This window comes from Eptatretus burgeri, chromosome 2, assembly GCF_056783735.1.
Source record: "Eptatretus burgeri isolate ZD-2024b chromosome 2, Ebu_testis_v1, whole genome shotgun sequence".
NCBI lineage: Eukaryota > Metazoa > Chordata > Myxini > Myxiniformes > Myxinidae > Eptatretus > Eptatretus burgeri.
In genome coordinates, this window is record NC_140962.1 from 145,974,900 (window position 1) to 145,993,295 (window position 18,396).

Genomic DNA, 18,396 nt, shown 5'->3' on the forward strand with positions numbered 1-18,396 from the left:
AAACCACTCCTCCACCACGCTCCCCACATCATGCCCTGCCCCCGCAGGCACACTACACCAGTGTCTAAACAACTGCAACCACGAGCTGAATCCACAGCCCTAAGCAAGTTCCTGGAACTATTTGTCATGTTACAATACTCGCAGTGTATTTAACATAGATATGCACCCAACGGCACTCGCGATCTTCCGAATATGGCCGAGCAATCGTAGATCACGAGGATCGAGCCGGATTGACGGAACCATCTCGTCTAACGGAACAAAATCACTAATCGAGACCAAATTAGATCACCATAATGAGCAAAATCCAAGCCTGAGACCAGGTGCATTTATTTAGCAATGAAATGTCATGGGAGAAGGATTACATGAAGCAACAACAACCAGTATACAATTTAAAATAAATAAATAAATAAATAAATCAGGGAATAAACCCAGTTATCACCTTTACCATCCTCAAACAAACCAAATGTCGCAGATTTAACGGTTATCTTAAGGCCCGTTCCTGCACTAAACAAGAAAACAATACAGGGAATACAGTACAAACAATGATGCCGAGAGGTCGCCTTCAAACCCGGAAGCAAACTGTGCAGGAGTCCAGATGCAGGGTTATTGGCAGCTTTGGTGCAAACAATCATAAAAACTCAAGCTCCATAATTGGGGCTTCCTCAAAGCCCTCTTCACTCTTAAATGTTTACAGCTCCAGTACGCAGCCCCACACATCCAGAAACATCAGTTCTCCTTCCTCCTGGTGCTCCTACAAATGGCTGCCTCTCTCGACTTTTGTCTCTTCTAGTGCAGCTGCAATGGTCAACTGTCTGTCAGCTGCATCACCAACAAATCTCAAAATGGCTCAATCTCTTTCCAAGCAGCTGTTAACGGAACTGCATGCAAGATCAACTGATAAGTTGATCAAATGATGAGAGCTCAGTGCCAGGCCATGAGCTCTCGTGATGACACTAACTGCAAATTTCTTCAATGCAGATTCACCCTGACATCAGCTCCTGTGGAGAGACTATTGCTGATTTCCTCAATGCAGATTCAACATGCAGCAGTCCCCAGGCAGTTATTTAATTAGTATTTGTTTTAGTTAGTCCTTCCCTCATGTCTCATGGGTATATGGGACAAAATGCATTGCAAGGGCTTTTATGTCGGTATTAAATTTCATTCTCTATTTTATGTACTTTGGACACCTCTCCTTCATGCAAGCATGCACGGTATGTTAAGACAGCTTCATTAAGCATATTCCGCCAAAACCACATGCCATTCCCCAAGAGACACCGTTTCAACCTTCACACTCAAACCGCAATGCTACAACCTTATACAACCACAACGCCTTCTGAAAAATCCCCAAAATTACCAACGCTCACCCACCACAACTGCTCCAAATGCTTCAAACCACCTCACCACAACTGCTATGACCATCACAACCAGAGTTCACACCCCACTCACCACTGTCCTACCATAATAGATGCTTGTGTTCGGAACATTTTGGCCTGTCCTTTAATGTTTCCGTCAATAAGTATGCACTGGAATCCGTTCAACATTGCTTGGATAGCTCTGGCACTCCACTGAATCATGACACACATTTGGTACCCAGCACATGTGCAGAAACCCGCACCCCATGTATTCTCGAGTTCCATCACCTGGCAGAATTAGGGGGAAATGAGGCCATTTTTGGTTTCAGAGCCTCACAGGGGCAGGGCTGGTTTTAGAGAAAGCGTCTGTGCACCAACGGGGACGCTGGAAAACACCAACCGATCATCCTGATCAGACTTTGGGCTTCTTCCTCACCAGACATCCATAAAGCACCCTGCAAAGTCAAGCAGAAGTAGTGGAGAAGTGGTTGAGTAGTCAGAAGTTAGTTGAGAGTCAGTCGTAGTTCCTTGAGTAGTCGTTGAGGTCTGAGTGCCGAGGAAAGAGAAGAGAGTTCTCGCTTAATCAGCAGCACGAGGAGGAAGGTGGAACAAAGCAGGCAGAGCAGAGCACTGGGTGGATGAGTGGGAAAAATGCCCAATCACAGACCATAAGCATTTACATTTACAGACCTTCTCACATGCCATTGTTAAGCTCTCCTCTTGTAAGTTCTATGTTCTGGTTCGTCTGCTGTGGACACACAACAGCTAAAAGTGCAACCTGACACTCCCCTCTTCTCATTTTTCCCCTTCTCTGTACCCCCACCTGCACCACTTCACTCAGACACCTCAGACACCCCCAGTTCTCTTCCCTCCGAAGCGACTGGAAAGCATGGGCCCATTGGCCATGCCAGGTATCAGAGGGGTAGCAATCACCTCAACCTGCCTATCTTTTTTGCTACTCAAATTTCCTCAGGAATAAATCTGATGGCACCTATCATGTTTGTTATAAGATTGTAGAAATATTAGATCAGGTTGGTTCCTCTTTTGTATGCAACTGTTTTTCTTTTGCCACATCTCACAAATATCACTTGTATAAAACCTTTCATTGTGCCACATGCCCTTTCCTCACCTTAATTAATAATAAATTGCATATATTATAAATGTACCAGCTCATTCTGTCTTTTCCTCCATTGGTCCAGCATAGTTGGCACAGGTTATCCGTGAAACTGCTCCACCAATTTGCTCTCATGAGTTGGTGCGTACGTGGTAGCTCCACTCAGCTGCACCTGATATGGTAAACACAAGTACGCATCGAGGGCACAAAACTCGCTCAGTGCGGTCAATCCACTGGAAATGGCAACAAGTGTAGTGGTGTAAACCCTGCCAGGATTCGCAGTACCAATCGACATTCATGGTTGCTTAGCAAACAGCCGGTGCATGGAGTTATCTGTGCCCGGCCGCCTCAGGACCGGGTGCTCGGGAAGGACCCGCGTACATCCCCTCACGGCTAGCCTCGAACCCTGGATCCGCAATATATATATATATATATATATATATATATATATATATATATATATATATATATATATATATATATATATATATATATATATATATATATATATATATATATATATATATATATATATATATATATATATATATATATATATATAGTCATACTTCTTTTTAATGTTCTTTCTTGAGTACAATTTATTGCTATCAACTTACTTTGTACATGATAACATCAATAAAAGGGAGTTACAACACATTAACAAGGTATTATGTCGACACTGGCACACCATCTGCAAAGTAAATCTCAACATGGTGTGGTGGTGATGTGGCGCAGGCATGATACACAGGTGGAGGTCATTCGGCCTCGAATTTACTTGTGTAAAACATTTCTTCTCCAATACATTGGGAGAACAAGCATTAAAATATTCTGTATATATTTGAATCATCAAGCAAATATAGATTCATATATCTTCTTCTTTCGGCTGCTCCCATTAGGGGTCGCCACAGTGGATCATCCGTTATGATCCGCATAATGATTTGGCACAGGTTTTACGCCAGATGCCCTTCCTGACGCAACCCTGGTCGCCTCTTACGACACAGGGATATGGTACACCTTTTCTAACCGGGGCATACACCGGGCCCAGTACACTGGTACTCACTTTGTCGACCTCGGAAGGATGACAGGCTGAGTCAACCTCCTGGTGTGTATTAATTCAAGCGGCCAACGGGGCTTGAACTCAGGACCTTTTGGATCCCAAGCCGCTACCCTAACCACTACGCCAACACCAGACTATGCAAATATAGATTCATATATACGAGGCAAATATTTTATACATTCAAAGTGAAATCAAATGCTTTACCTCGAAACTTCAGAATCATTCCATACAATCACAAATGTGTGCATGAGTATGAAACATGAAAATAGTGCACTCGTGTTCAATTTGGTGTCAATAATTCAAACAATATTATGACAACCTAATTACATCAATTAAGTCACCAACTTCCACCAATCAGTCATCCTCAATTGTGTCAACTTCACCTTGACACTTGCAAAACATTGAACCGATAATTTAACTGCTGAGCAGCCATACAGACCGTGCTGTTGAACATGGGTGATCTGTGGAACATCAACATATTTGTTTGGCTTGCTCATCCTGTCATATTGCACAAGTGCCCAGAATAGTTTATTTGAAAGTGTTTTTTTTTTGGTGGGATCCAGTTGGCTGTTCTGCATTTGACTGTGCCAATGATTCAGATGTTGAGCATCTTTTTCTGCTGGACGTCCCTCACCACAGATATGCAGTGTTGGAGAAAACCAAAGCCGTGAGTGAACAGAGAACGTCTTATCTTCACAAGAGGTGGTTCACCAAATGCTCTTTCACCCGCAGCAATTGGTGGCTTGTTGCAAATTCCACATTTGAAAGCGCTCATCCATTTTATATCTGAAAGAAGGAGGAAAAATGCATTTGCAATAAGGAATTCAAATTTTATGCAAAACTATCTTTATCATCATGACCAATATTATGGATATTTCTGAAAGTACTGACCGTATGATTTTGTCCAGGATGTTTGAACTTGCGTTCTATTCAATTGAACTGCTGAGATGGTTAAAGTGGGTGATATATTGTTCCAGCCTATAATCTTGCCTAAAGGCCCAGTCACACCTTGACGTTTTAGCCAGCTTATGCCGATTTTTGAAAAATTTGTCAAACACTGGTACACGTCGAATATGTTATGGGTAAGTTTTGGAAACATTGAGAGCACGCTGAAAAACACTGCCATACGTCGTAGTACACTGGCTTTCATCGTTGTACTTTGCGGTTGTCCTCAAATTTTCGCATGCTTGAAATTTTACGACTTATGCCAGCGTATGACTCACAAGTTCCGCTACGCTGGCCATAAGTTGTAGGCACGTTATGCGATCGTTGACACACGTTACTTGTAAGTTAATCATAAGTCGAAATACGTCGAGGTAATGTTTAGCGTACCCGAAACTTATTTCTAACCTATGAGTAACGTGTTTTCGGCACGTTACGCGATCGTTGACACATGTCCACACACGTTACTTGTAAGTTACTCATAAGTCGAAACACGTCGAGGTAATGGTTAGTGTCAGTGTTCCAGACTCCCTGGTTTTTTTTTTCTTCTTCGGTACGACTGTGATGTTGACACTTCGATTTCTAGTGTGGTTATGATTTGAATCGTTGAGCGGCAGCCTATGAATTATATTATAACCGCACGAAAAATCGAAGTGTCAACATCACCGTCATACCGAAGAAAAAATAAAAAACAATGTCACCCGCAGGGTGACCCGTATCTTGCCAAAAGGTGACCACGTGTCACTTCTTTAAGGTCACACTAAGGTGAACAGAGCTGCTATCCACCAGGAGTGACTCCTTGAGGAATATCTGCCTACGAGAGACTCCGATGAGAATCGTTCTACAGAGTAACCATGAAAAATATGCGTTTGCCTCATAACGTCACCAAATGACGTCATAATGTCTCAAGCTTGACATAGAGAAAGCAATCATCGAGGTGTTCAATTTGAGGTACTACACGATATGGTTCCTAAAACTTGAAAATTTGACCTTGGGGTCAAATATGTTTGACCTCAGGCGCTAACCATGAAGGTCAAGGCCAATCGCCACCAAAAATTAATCAGCTGAGCGCCAGACCATGAACTATATTCCCATGAAGTTTGAAGACGATCCGATCAAAATTACTCAAAAAATAAGGGTTTCGTCGACTCCCCTGATTTGCGACAAAGTGACCTTGACCTTTGACCTTCAAAATTTTGTGCAATGAAAGGGACCTCTATAGGCCTCTGATATGCGAAGTTAAAAAATTTCCAATGATAACTGTGCTCTGCAGAATTTTTTATACGTGATTACAGACAAACAAACAAGCAAAAAAAAACAAAAAAACAAACAAACAAAAAAAAACCACAAGCTGACGAACATATCTTGCAAAAACTTCGTTTTGGCAAGATAAAAAACAGAAAACAAACAAACCAGGGAGTCTGGAACACTGACACTAACCATTACCTCGACGGGTTTCGACTTATGAGTAACTTACAAGTAACTTTTGGTGACGTGTGCGAACGATCGCATATCGTGCATACAACTTATTCCCATCGCATGTGGAACGTGTGAGGCATACGGCAAGTAAGTCGTAAAATTTTTTACACGTTTAAAATATCAAGACGTACTCCACTTACTACGACATATGATAGCATACTTTAGCGTTCTATTCACGTATACCCAACTTACCCATACCGTATTCGACGTGCGCCAGCGTTTTAGACGCATTTTGCAGAGGTCGGCATACGCTGGCAAGATCGCCAAGGTGTGACTGCGATGTTGACACTTCCATTCCTCCGGCGGTTATGATTTGAATCATTGTGTGGCAGCCTTTTAATAGGCTACGCCACGTGATCGTCGGTAATACGTGCAGCGCGCAATGCATAAGTTCGACTATCGTTGGGCATAGGTTGTGAACGCCGACAACAGGCTAAGCATTCGTTGGTATAAGTTATCTATAAGACAACGAAACGTTCTGTGTGCGTTACTAATATGTTATGCATATGACCAACTCGTTATGAATACATCCGAATCTTTAAAAAAAAAAAAAACATCAAAAGTTCAGCGTAAGCCAGCGTTTTACATACATTTTGATACGTTGCCATTGCTGGCTAAAACGTCAAGGTGTGACTGGGCCTTTATGCCCCCAAAAAAAGTTTTGAAATCAAGAAAAAAAAAAAACCCAGCCATTATAAAAATAGCCCGGAGTGGGCTGATGTTCATACCTCTGGTGAATCCAAAATCTGGGAAATGTCATGGATGTTGGAATAGAGTTAATTTAACAACTACAGAAATTTCAATTTGACCAGAGTGAGAGGTACAAATGTTGGATCCACTTGCAAAGAGGGAGGATGTGGCTGCTTGAACATACGAGTTGGTTTTATTGTAAATTAAGGGCCGAACAGTTCTTAAGAGCAGTATCATAAATATATAGAGACCACAAACGGTGGGAAGATAACCCGTGCATCAAGATATGATGATGAAAGGAAAAATCGTCCGGGGAATGACCCATCTTGGGAGGAATGACAATGTGGAAAAGGCCTGAAATCGAAAGAGCTGAGACCCTACGCCATTGCTGATCATCGTATAAAATGACAACAGCAAATTTCGATTAAATCATTTTACATACAGGAGCAGGGTAACTCAGAAGATCGACATTCCAGGCCCAAAATCGGTGAATCTAGAGCAGAGCGATCATGCGGAACTTGTTTTGTTCGACCATAAAAATTGATTGGAAATTGTGGGTGTATGTCAGAGGCAAGGCCAAAATACTTCAAAACAACGAATGATTTATATATGATGAAACTAACAAAACAAGTCGCCTTCCATGATACAAGGCAAACTTAGGACTCATTTCAGTTGTCGACCCAGTCACACTATCTTTACTTTCTTTGGAATCATTTGCCCTTTGAGGTGTTAGCAAGTCCACCTATGCAATAATTCATTACCTTTAATGTTTCCGTCAACATGTATGTGCAATTCAGATGAGTTCAAGCTTAATTGTGTACTCCTCAATTTATTTTCACAAAGACCAAGGAACAGGTGAGAAATTTGAAATACGTGCAACATCGGAAAAACTAAGAAAATCAAATGAATTAAAAATTGAAATGCGTGTGTGCCCAATGACAGATTATTCAGACAAAATCACAACAAAATTATTCAGACAAAATCAGCAGTGTCAAGGTCCATCCATCCATTGGGACCGTACTCTGTGCAGAGCATTGGTGCTGCCTGTTGGCTTTTGGACACAATCTTGGATGGATCGCCACTCCGACACAGGATACCAAGCAAGCTGGCACTCATTTTGCTGACCACAGAAGGACAGGTAGAGTCAACCCCATGTGGTATCAATTCAACATCCGAGTGCGATTCCAATTCAGGATCCTAGGATCACAAGCCCACCCACCCTAACCATTAAGCCAACACCAGGCATAGTGTCAAGGGGGTTAAACACAGAGTTTTTTTGTTTTTTTTTGTATACCTTGGTCGAGGCTCGTATGAGAGCTAACACACAACTCACAGCAAGGAGGCATGAGACAAGAGGGGCGGGAGTGGAAGGGACAAAACAGTGGGGAACAGACACATTAGGTGAACTGTGGAAGGGAGAGGGATGGGGATGGGACGGGGAACATGGCGAAGAGAAGATGGACATTTCAGGGACTTTCAGGAAGGAAAGTTGGAGAAATGAAGGAAGTGGGCTTGGGTGGATTATCGGGGGTAGAAAAGATCGAGGATTTGGATGGGGGAAGATAAGAGGTGGTGGTGAACAGCTGTTTTGAAAGCCTGGAGGGAAGAATGGGAAAGAATAGAGTGAGGAAGTTTATTCCAAAGGTGGGAAAAAAGAGGAATGAAAGAGTGAAGATGAGCAGTGATTCGTGATTTTGGTAGTTTTACCAGAAGGGGGTTGTTGGCGGACCTTGAGCGCCCTGTGGAAATGTGGTGGGGACAAATCGCAGAGAGAGCAGGGGGGCAAGGCTGGAGAGGAGTCGGTAGAAGACAGAAAGACCACCGACCAACCTGCGGTGATTGAGTGAGAGGCCCAAAGACTCAGCTTCATTGCGGGAGATGCCGATGATCTTAAATGGCCTGGTTTCGACAGCGTGAAGCCGAGAAAGGTGGGAGGCAGGAGCACCAGCCCAGAGGGGAGAGCAGTACTCCATCAGGCTACGGACAAAAGCTTTGTAAGTGGTCAGGAGCTCAAGAGGGCCGAGGAAGGACTTAGCACGACGGAGGATTCCCAGTCGGCGACTGGCTTTTGAGGCGAGGTTGGAAATGTGACTTTCTTTTTTTTTTTTTAACGAGATTTACGAGATGAATTAAAAAATATTTCCAGGAGTTGGGAAGAATTTCTTTATCACCACTGATGAGCAGATGTGAGGCTTACACTACTTGTGATTGCTCCAATTTGCAAAATAGTGGTGGCAATTGCCAGATTCAGCATCGAGGAAGAAGGATGCCACAGTCAACGGATAAGAATTTTAAATTTGTCTGCTCTGAAACCATATTGCCCTTCTACTCGATGGTCTGCAGGATAGTTTTGTCCGATTGTTTTATTTCAATCAGTTGAAATACAAGGGCGAAGTATAGATTTCAAATTTCAGGTGGAAAGCCCCCATGATCCGAAGTCGAAAAATCGAAGCCTGGACAAGCAGGCTACTGTCTTGTATCCATGTGGCAAGTTTCAGAACAATCAGCCAGGTGATGAGGGAGGAGGAGCAAAAATAGCAAAAAGTTAACAGATGACCGGATGGACATCACGACCCATTTTAAGAGGTCATCTCTTCGAGATCGAGATGACCTAAAAATTAAAGCATAAAGTGCTGAATCAATTGTATTTGTGGAAAACATCACGACTATTCTCATTCCAAGATTGTATTGTATGTTAAAGCCTGCATAACTACATAAAGTGTTGCAAATCGGTTTGGGACCCCTGTTGTATTTGTGCAAAGAATCCTCAATTTTCAAGCTGGACTTTTCAAACCTTTCAAATCATCATCTTATCTATGATGGTGTGTTATGGGTGAATTTTGGAAGAAAAACTAATCCATTTATTCATGAACTACATTGAAACTTTGCCAATTGACACGAAAAATAATGTAGATATTTGGGCAGTTTTTGCTATATTTATAACATGGATGAGAAAATCTGAAATGTGCTCAGTTTAATAATGCACACCAAGCTTTTTGAGACCGTAACCAGTCAAGGAATCAAGTAAATAATTAACATACATGGAACATTTATTTGGATATTCCACAGATAAATCCAATAAGAACAATCAGCATATTTGGCTGTTTCTTTTTGCATAAATGGTGCCATTTTGAAGTCAATATAAACTTCACCAAAGGGTGACAAGATGTCACCTGGCATATTCTGATTCAGCAAACTTTGAAATTACAAAAAAAAAAAGAAAAAAAAAAAAAAAAAAAAGTGCATACCCAGAAAACGCCATCATAAAAAGAAATAAATCAGCGGATGGCATCTGGACGACTTTACCTGATTGGGCTGAGTGAGCTCGATATCTCAGGAAAAGGGTTCAGGACAATCCCTGAGGGACAACACGAAAGGCTCGGACCAAAGGCGCATTGCAAAGGGATGTTCAAGACCATTGTGTGAAAATTTCCACACATCGGGAGGTTTCACCACCACCTAGTCCTTTTCAAATCCACTGGCGACAAGGTGTGTATGGCCGACTACGAGCTGCTTTCTGGCACACAATACCTGCACCCCAGACCCACATTACATGTAGGCATCGTGACAGATTCCATAATGCTCATCTCATCACTTCCTTATTTGACTCGCAGTCCAACTCACTTTGGGAGGCGCATCTCAGCCGCACACCAAACCAAACTGTTCCTCTGCTTCACTTTGAGATGTATTTGATTGGCAGAGCCTGGAAAGCAGAACAGAACCTATTTGGCATTCCAGAATGGAATAATGGCAAGTCTGGTAAAGCCATCCTGGTAACACGTTACTTTGCTCACCAAAACCTTGACCTCATCTCATTAAAACATCACTTGCTTTCTGCCGAGGGTCATCTCAATTAAGACATTCACAATGCAATCACAGGTCAAGTCTTGTGTACAAAAACATTTATATTCTCAGCCACAAGTGCCAGGTTTTGCAGACAAGAACCAGTGGGTTGTTTATTGCAAACACTACTCACTCTTTACTCACTACTCAAACACTACTCACTGCCCTCGGCAGAGGATCAGGAATTACATTTGGGTCTGGTTTTTTGTCTGTGTCCACACAATGTGGTAACGTAGGCCACAAATGCCACCTAGTGGTAGCCAGCAGTACTTTTTTTTTTCAAATGAGTACCTATATAAAGTATGTACTGTAACAATTAGAATGCGAGTCCATCTATGAAGCATGTACAGTACAATTAGAATGCGAGCACATAGATAAAATATGTACTATAACTCCAAACAAAATAAGGCATTGCCAACAAATCAGGATTATTGAATTGAAAAACATCAAGAGCTCAAAAACCCTGACTGGGAGAAATTGGCAGCCATTGAAGCAACATAAAATTTTCCACGACTCAGTGCCACTGACCCATAAATGATTTGAGGTTTGAAGATTTTTTTAAATTCCCTTTTAGAGTATCACTTCTTGGCCTTTTGGCAAAGATGAGTAAGGGAATCTACTTCTATCAAGGAGTGGTGCCACCATTGTGCCTGACCATGCATTCTGGCCCTTCGGTTGAGTCGATGTACTTGGTTGATCATGTACTTCAACCTTTGGCCTGTGGTGCATGTATGCTCATGGGACAGGCTTGGACTGTGAACTTTGGAAGTGATCAGGGTGTTCATTGTCAGCTTGCAAATTTGGAATTTTTTTTTTTTTGCCTTTTAAAATCTTTGTTTTCAAAAAGGCATTAACAGTTGGAGGACGGTAAAATACTAGTTTCAAGTTCTTGGGATTAGTGGAAGGATGTTGGAGTGTGTGCCTGACTTTTCTTCCGCAGTTGCAGCAACGGACAAGTTGGTGTTGCCAGTTGGGATTTCAGAAACATTTGATGACATGTTGGATTCCTTTGCTGGAGAGATTTCAGAGGTGGTGAACCAGCATTCAGAGAGGATGACTTCTCAAGACTATGTCGGTATGGTGGTGGAGAATTTGGTGGCTCCCAATTCAACATGCTCCAAGGTGAAGACAATGCAGGTTGGGAGTCTGCCATCAGGCTGAATGTGCAGTGAGGTGAGAAGGAAAGGAAGTGGTCAGAACAAGTTTTACTCGAAGATTGGGGGAACATGAGAGTGGAGTTAACGGTGGCTGGTGGTCCTTTGGGAGGAAGATGTTGAAAGCCCTTCTCGGTGAAGATCTGCGGAAGTTCATAAAGGGGGTCGATTAGGGGAAATGCTCCCAACCCATCTTCTGAGAAGCCTGCTGGTGTGGATGTGCCCGATTGGAAATACAAAAACTTGGCAAAATAGAAGAAACTAAATGATGTTCTCACTACATGAGGTCTTCAACCGAAAGAACTCAAGCAGTGTGATGGCATATTTTCTCTCAGGTTCTGACCAGGGTACAGAGTGACTTAGCCTGGTTGACTGTCAGTTGCTCCTGTGCAAGGCAATGCAAGCGTCAAGAGGCCATGCCTCAACTAAAAATTCTCCATGGGATTTTTTGCCTCCAATTTGGAATGAGGTGTTGGTAAAGTTGTCAGCTCAAGGTTAATTTCTTCAAGTTGGAAGAGTTTTCTTCAGAAGAATTTTTTGAACTGTGTTTAAATGGCACTGTGGAAGGCGAGGGTGTGATCCACCTGAAATTAAAATGGATATGGATCAAATTTAAAAAAAAATATTGTCACAGATCTACACAAAATACCCTATTATGACAGAGTGAAAGCACGTTTTTAAAATTTTTGATAAATTAATTAAAAATGAAAAGCTGAAATGTCTTGTGTCAAGCAATGTTCAACCCCTTTGCTATGATGCTCAAAAATGAGCTCAGGTGCATCCTATTTCTTGATCATACTTGAGATGTCGACAACTTGATTGGAGTCCACTTGTGGCCATTTCAATTGATTGGACATGATTTAGAAACATAAACCTTTCTATATAAAGTCCCATAGTTGACAGTGCATGTCAGAGCAGAAATTCCACCATGAAGTCCAAGGAACTGTCTGTAAAACTCTGAGATAGAATTGTGAAGAGGCATAGATCTGGGGAAGGATATAAACCAATTTATCAAGTGTTGAAATTTCCCAAGAGCACAATGAGCTCCATCATTAGGAAATGGAAACTATATGGAATTTCCTAGATCTGTCCAGACTTCCGAGATCGATCCATCTGACAAAACTGAGCAACCGAGGAAGGACATTGGTTTTGGAGGTGACCATGAACCCAATAACCACTGAGAACTAGAGTTCCTTGGTTGAGATGGGAGAACTTGCCAGAAGGACAACAGTCTCTGCAGCACATCACAAATCAAGGCTTTATGAGAGAGTGGCCAGACAGAAGCCACTCCTGAGAAAAAGGCACATGACAGAATGCCTGGAGTTTGCAAAAAGGCACACAGGACTCTGGGAGCATGAAGCAAAAGAATCTGTGGTAGATGTGATGAAAATTGGACTCTTTGGCCTGAATGCAACGTGCTAAGTCTGGCAGAAACCAAGCACAGCTCATCACCCATCCAACACCATCCCTACCACGAAGCATGGTGGTGGCAGCATCATACTATGGGAGATGCTTTTCAGCGGCAGGGACTGGGAGACTTGCAAGGATAGAGGGAACAATGACTGGAGCCAAATACAGGCAAATTCTTGAGGAGAACCTGCTTCGGAGTGCAAAACACCTTAGACTGTGGCAGAGATTTACATTCCAACAGGCCAATGACCCAAAGAAACACTGGAATAGCTTCAGACCAAAAATATGAAAGTCTTTGCATGACTCAAAGCTCAGACTTGAATCCCATTGAAAATCTATGGAAAGACTTGAAGACTGCTGTTCACCACCACTTGACAGAGCTTGAGCAAATCTGCAAGGAAGTATGGGAGAAAATCCCCAAATCCTGATGTGCAAATCCGATACAGACGTACCCAAGAAGACTCGAAGCTGTAATCACTGCCAAAGGCGCTCCTACAAAATATTGATTTTTTTGGAAGTGCAAACAAGGCGATTTGTGTTATCACGTTCAAATATATTGTTGTGGTTACCAGATTCGCAAACCACCATTCAGGTCCCTTAGGTGAGGTATCTCGGTAAGTGCATGTGTAGTTAGGCCCAAACCCGTTGTCTAGTGGGAATACATGTCATTTATGCGAGCTGCGACTCTTCAGGATAGCCGTTTTTCTTTTACTATCTTTATTTTGGACCAACCGCCATGATCACAACCACAACATCAACCACCGACCACAACCACCGCTTCACCACAACCTTCACGCACACCTCACAACCGTAGCATCGCCACCGTTCTTGCCCCGCTGTGGGTACCGGTGTTGGACTCATGCAGAACGCGCGTCGAACAGCGTGTACAAAATCACGGATTTTCTGCTTCAAAAACGGATCAAAAACGACACACGCCCACTTTTTGCCGTCCAATCGGTGAGCGAGGGGCGATTTGGCCCCGCCTCCAGAACGATCGATATATGCAAATTTGTGGATCAAAAAGCCTTCACGCCCACTTTTTCTCGGGCCAATGGGGAGCGAGGTGAAAGGTCAAAGGGAGGGGGTCAAAGGCGAAGTTACGGGGGGATAAAAGGACGGTGTTCGTCAGTCAGAAGAGAGTCGCAAACGAGAACGAGAAGGAGTCGAGAACGAGAAGGAGTCGGAACGGAGGGGACGAGTGTGGAAGACTGGAGCCCGAAGCCTGCAGTGGCTGGAGAAGCTGAAGAGAGTCGGACGAGGGAGGGGGTGCTTGCGTCGGTGCCAGGAGCTGCACGCCCGAGGGAGGCCGGCAGCGCGACCTGGCCGAGGTGGAGACGCACACCAGGGATAATAAAGATCCTCTATACCCCGAGCATCAGCAACCCCCTCCTGTTTCCCCCGCGCTGAGATAGTGCGACCAAGGGGGCCCCGTTCCCACCCCCTGCCAGGCACTGTCCACGAGGCCCGCGGGTTGCGGGGCCATCGCCGCTCCGCGTCTCATCACCAGACGGGTAGGCCCGACCCGGTCTCGGCCTCAGGCCTGCCTCATTCTTGGGGATGTTCTTTTCCTTGGTTTTGGGTATGTGTTGTCGGCGCCGTCTGTGAAGTAGAATTGTATAAGTGTTGCCGTGTGCTCGGTAGTCGGTATTAGCTCTGCATTGTTTTCGCTTTTATGTTTGCTTTTTGTGTAAATGGAATTGTGTTTTCTTTTTTTTGTGTGCATTTGGTGGAATTGTATTTGTGTGCTTCCCGTGTGCCGCGAATAAATGTGCTTTATTGTTGAACTGTTCTCCCGCTTCGCTTCGTCTTTTCCCCCATTGAACCCTCATCTTGCTTCACGTAAAGGGTTGGTAGTGGGCTGAGTACGCCCGATAATTAATCGAACCGTCGAGGTCGACGATAACACCGCTCGGTTATTCTGATAGTACGGAACGGGTCGGCAAGTGGCCCGTGTCCGGTACGACCTGCGGCGAGGTGCGATCGCCCGGTCTACCCTCCGCGTGGGTACTTAGGTAGTTCGGTGGCGAGCAACCCTATCCCACGCGGGGGCTGATTGGCTCGATCGCGGTGAGACCGAAGGTCCACCCGTGACTGGTTCCCCGGCGTTAGTCCGAGAGGGTCACGACTGGATTGTCCGTCCGGTGGGCGACGTGCCGCGATTCGGAGTTACGTGGCCGTCGCACGCCGGCGGGCGCGAAGACACTAACACTGGTGTCAGGTCGTGCGATACAAATTCATCGCCCTCCTCGCGGCACTGGTATCGGAGAACAGGAAAACGGGCTCTCCTGTCTCCAGCTAAATTTACGGGAATCGGTCCAGGGGTGAGAGAAGCGACCCCGATTCCCACTCCAAATTACGAGCGAGCAAATTAACCCTTCACGAGAAGCAAGATGGCGTCTCAAGGCGAGCGGGAGCCGGGGGTATTAGAAATGTATATGTGTAATAATGTAGAGTCCATGGTCCAGGATGGAATCCCCGAGCAGGAAATGTTGATTGTGCAGGAACACGGACTCGCCCAACTGAACCCAGGGCCCGAGGTGGGTGCGGCAGCGGCCGCGGTGTATGACACCTCCCCCCCCCCCCCTCTCCACCAAGACCCTTCCCCAACCCTTGCCGAAACGGCTCAGCTGAGTGCATCCAACATGGCCCAGCTATGCGCCATGCTGGCGGCAATGAACGAAAAAATGGATGCAAACACAAATGAAATGAAAAACGAAATGAAAGACATAAACAAGCAAATGAATGAAGTGAAAACGACGATGGATGCGAATACACAACAAATAAACGAAAAGATGGATACAAAAATGAACGGAATGGAAACAAACATGAAGGAGGAAATGAAAAAGCTGCGGGGTGAGACGCAGAACATGGGCCGAAGCCTGCAGGAAGGCCGTGACCGGGGAGATAAAAATGGCGACTCCACGTGTGGGAGCAAACGAGCTGGGTGGGGGTGCAACGGCTGACAGGCCCGCGGTGGAGGCGGGTGAAAAAATAATTCGTGGAACGTGTTGGGCGAGGGTCGTGACGATGACCGAAAGGGAAAAATTAAATGGGGAGACCAAAACGTGTGAGACGAGACACGAGGTGACGACAACAGAAATAATAGTTGAGACAAGGGAGGTAAAGGGTGAAGAGTTGGCAGAGACACGGGAGATGGGAACGATAGAGGGAAGACTGCACGATGAAGACGGGGTAAGTGACGCGCACGCACACACACGGAGGTAGTGGAGGACAATGGGGCTGAGCTCGCGGAGCGTGTTGGGACCCGGTGCGAGCACCTGGATGGCCTCCTCCAGGAACGAGGGGAGGGAGTATGCCCCTTGAGGCGAGTCACGACCAGGTGAGTTCGGTCGTGCTGCGAGGTTGAGGGGACGAGTGCTGTGGACGGGTGCACGGAGAGCTTGGGGGTGTAGAGGCCCCGGAGACCCTTGTGGGGACACGAATCCCCAGTGTGGTTGTCCCTATGTGTGTGGTCTAAGGCGTGAGTGTGTCCCCGTGTGTGGAAGCGAGCCCGTGTGTGAGTGGTGTGGTGGCGATGGTGCCAGAGTGCGTGCTTCCCAGCACGCCGGGTGTGGATGGGCCACCGTGTGTGAGTGACGGCGTGTGTGTAGGTGAAACGGCCAGTATGAGTGAGGCACCACGTGTGAGTGGTGTGGTGGCGATGGTGCCGGAGTACGTGCTTCCCAGCACGCCGTGTGTGGATGAGGCACGGAGTGTGGATGAGGCACCGCGGGTTAGTGCCCCCGCGTGTGTGGATGAGGCACCGTGTGTGAGTGTCGCCATGTGTGTGAATGAGGCACCGCGGGTGAGTGCCCTCGCGTGTGTGGATGAGGCACGGAGTGTGGATGAGGCACCGCGGGTGAGTGCCCCCGCGTGTGTGAGTGAGGGGCCGTGTGTGGATGAGGAACCGCGGTTGAGTGCCCCCGCGTGTGTGGATGAGGGACGGAGTGCGAGTGAGGCACCGCGGGTGAGTGCCCCCGCACGCGTGAGTGAACGGCCGTGTGCAAGGTCGCTGTGTGCAAGGGAGACCGTGTGTGTGAGAGAGCGGTATGAGAGGGAGATGTCGGTTGGCATGCGGGAGCACGCAGCCGCGTCTCCCGGTGTGAGTTTAATGGAGTGGACTGTGCGTCGTAACACGCAGGTATGCGTGGGTTGAATGGCGACGACGACGGCGACATGGGAGAAACGAAAGCCGAGTAGCGGCTGTGGTTGTTTCGAGGACCGTGCCGGGTTCACCCAGCAGTGAGCACGAGGTTCGTGCTGTGCAACGCACGAGACCACCACGTGCTCGCTTGCGAGAGTGAAGTCCCGGTCCGGAAACGCACGCGGTGGATTTGCCGATCCCGCGGACGGACAAAGTTTAGGCAGGTAAATGGATTTGGACTGGACGGGTTCTCCACGCGATCGTGTGTGTTCAGCTCCAACGGGCAAAGCACATGTGTTCGCGTGGGGAACCCCTCGAGACGTGGGGCTTGTGTTTTTTTATGCGCACGGTGACGTCATGGCTGCACGTGGGGTTGGAATCCGGCAGGAGGGGTATCTCTGCCGGATGGTCCCGTCCAAGGAGGGACGAGGAACACGTGCAGCTGCATGACGTCACGGGCAGGTGCAAAGTGCGCGAGCTCTGAGTTGCCGCGCAGGTGCTGCGCATGGAAAAAAAAAAAGAAGCAAGCCTCACTTTCGGGTGTACAGGATTCCTGGGCAAGGGGTGAAAGACCCCCTTGAGCCTGGGCACAGGATGGAAACTAGTTAGGGGGAAGGGTTAGCTTAGTTAGACCGACTCCATGGGGCAGGGGTAAGTCCTCATGGAGTCCGTGGAATGGATGAGTTAGAGGGATTGTAGCCAGATTTAGGTTGGGAAATTGATTAATGGGATGATTTTGGATACAGTGACAGACAGTGAATGTGTAGAGGGGACGTAGTTTAGCTACGTAGTGTTAAAAGGAACGTGCTGTAGTTTAAGGGACGACGTGGGAGCACGAGTTAGTTAGGGGGTGCAGATAGAAGGATGGCAGAGTTCAGTGGTGTGTGTGTTGAAGAGTTGTGGGTTGTGAGGTGAGTACGTGTACACGTTGAGTGAGTGAGGCCAGCGGGTCTGTGCGAGTGGAGCGAATGGGGAATGCATGGTGCGATGAGTGATTGGGGGGAGGAGTGACTCCCGCCAAAGGGACCCCCGGGGTCAGTGTAGAGTGAGTTAGCTGGGTTAGTCAAATTGAAAAATGGAGGTCGTTTTGTTGTTGGTGGGAAAGTAGGCTCGAGACCCATTTGGAGGGGTGCAGGAGCCCTGTTGACGGGCTTGGGAGCGTGGCTGCGAAAGGTGAGTATCGCTGAGTGGGTACCCCGGGCACCAGGCTA

The 18,396-nt window shown here is 46.1% G+C and overlaps 1 long non-coding RNA gene across 2 annotated transcripts; it reads right to left on the reverse strand.

Annotated features, from left to right (window-relative positions):
• Positions 1-314: 314 nt before the first annotated feature.
• Positions 315-13,953, reverse strand: LOC147033451 (uncharacterized). 2 transcript variants are annotated; one of them, XR_015055547.1, is made up of 5 exons: positions 10,259-13,953; positions 9,941-10,165; positions 4,158-4,309; positions 2,519-2,638; positions 315-1,982 (listed from the first exon to the last, which is right to left on the reverse strand). It is a non-coding gene; the product is annotated as an uncharacterized LOC147033451 (long non-coding RNA). The 2 variants fall into 2 exon arrangements; XR_015055546.1 differs by having other exon boundaries at positions 315-2,638.
• Between the last annotated feature and the right edge of the window lie 4,443 nt (positions 13,954-18,396).